This window comes from Grammomys surdaster, unplaced genomic scaffold (assembly GCF_004785775.1).
Source record: "Grammomys surdaster isolate TR1022 unplaced genomic scaffold, NIH_TR_1.0 137, whole genome shotgun sequence".
Taxonomy (NCBI): Eukaryota; Metazoa; Chordata; class Mammalia; order Rodentia; family Muridae; genus Grammomys; species Grammomys surdaster.
In genome coordinates, this window is record NW_021604595.1 from 12,543,587 (window position 1) to 12,544,438 (window position 852).

General features: G+C 54.9%; 1 long non-coding RNA gene across 1 annotated transcript in view; it reads right to left on the reverse strand.

Moving 5' to 3' along the window:
- Positions 1 to 819, reverse strand: part of LOC114617639 — a 3,115-nt gene extending 2,296 nt beyond the window's left edge. Inside the window, exon 1 of the long non-coding RNA XR_003710825.1 lies at positions 332 to 819. This is a non-coding gene — a long non-coding RNA (uncharacterized LOC114617639). The remainder of the gene's footprint in view (positions 1 to 331) is intronic.
- Positions 820 to 852: the final 33 nt, after the last annotated feature.

Here is an 852-nt window from a genome sequence, read left to right on the forward strand (position 1 = left end):
TCCTCTTCCTCCCTCCCTCCCTTCCTTTCTCTTTCTCTCTCTCCCTCCCTCTCCCTCCTCCCTTCCCAACTTCCCTTCCCTGCCGTGAATAAACTCTATTCCATACTATCATATGGTTGGTCCCTCAGGTGTAAGAGATGCCTCAGCATGGGCCCACTGAGGCACCCCTCCCACCTCACCATGCCTGGCTCAAACATATTCTTGGCGCTCTCTCTCTCTCTCTCTCTCTCTCTCTCTCTCTCTCTCTCTCTCTCTCTCTCTCTCTCTCTCTCTCTTATAAAACACAACACCTTAGAGTATGCAGGTGGAAGGAAGGATGCCACTTTCTTACCTCGGGCGCCGAGGGGTGCGAGCAGTGGGTGTGAGAGATACAGTGTGATCAGAGCCTAGCATCTGATCACAGAACTGGGTCACCTCACAGAACAGCACAATGACTTGTCCCGTTTGCTGGGATCAAGTTTCGTCCTTCCTTGTCAAACCCAGTGGTGCCCCCAGGCTGCTGGCAGCTCCCAGGCGCTCCTTTGTCCTAGAGGTGCAGGAGGCCAAGGAGCAAAGTGCCACAAAAGGCTGGGTGTCCAAGCTCCCCACCCTCTCTCTCTGCACTGCAGTGCTGGCTCTGCCAGGGTCCTCATCCCAGGGGGATTCTGGGGCAGTAAGGGTGGGACCTGCACAGCCACTGCCCGACCTTGCCAAGAGCTGCCTGCACTGGGGATTGGAGGGTGTCTCCCCTTCTGCTACCAACTTGTATTTCTGCTGACGCTAGAGCTTTGGTGCTTTGCCTTTAGAGACACCCTGTAATTGAAAGGAGAGAGAGAGAGAGAGAGAGAGAGAGAGAGAGAGAGAGAGAGAGAG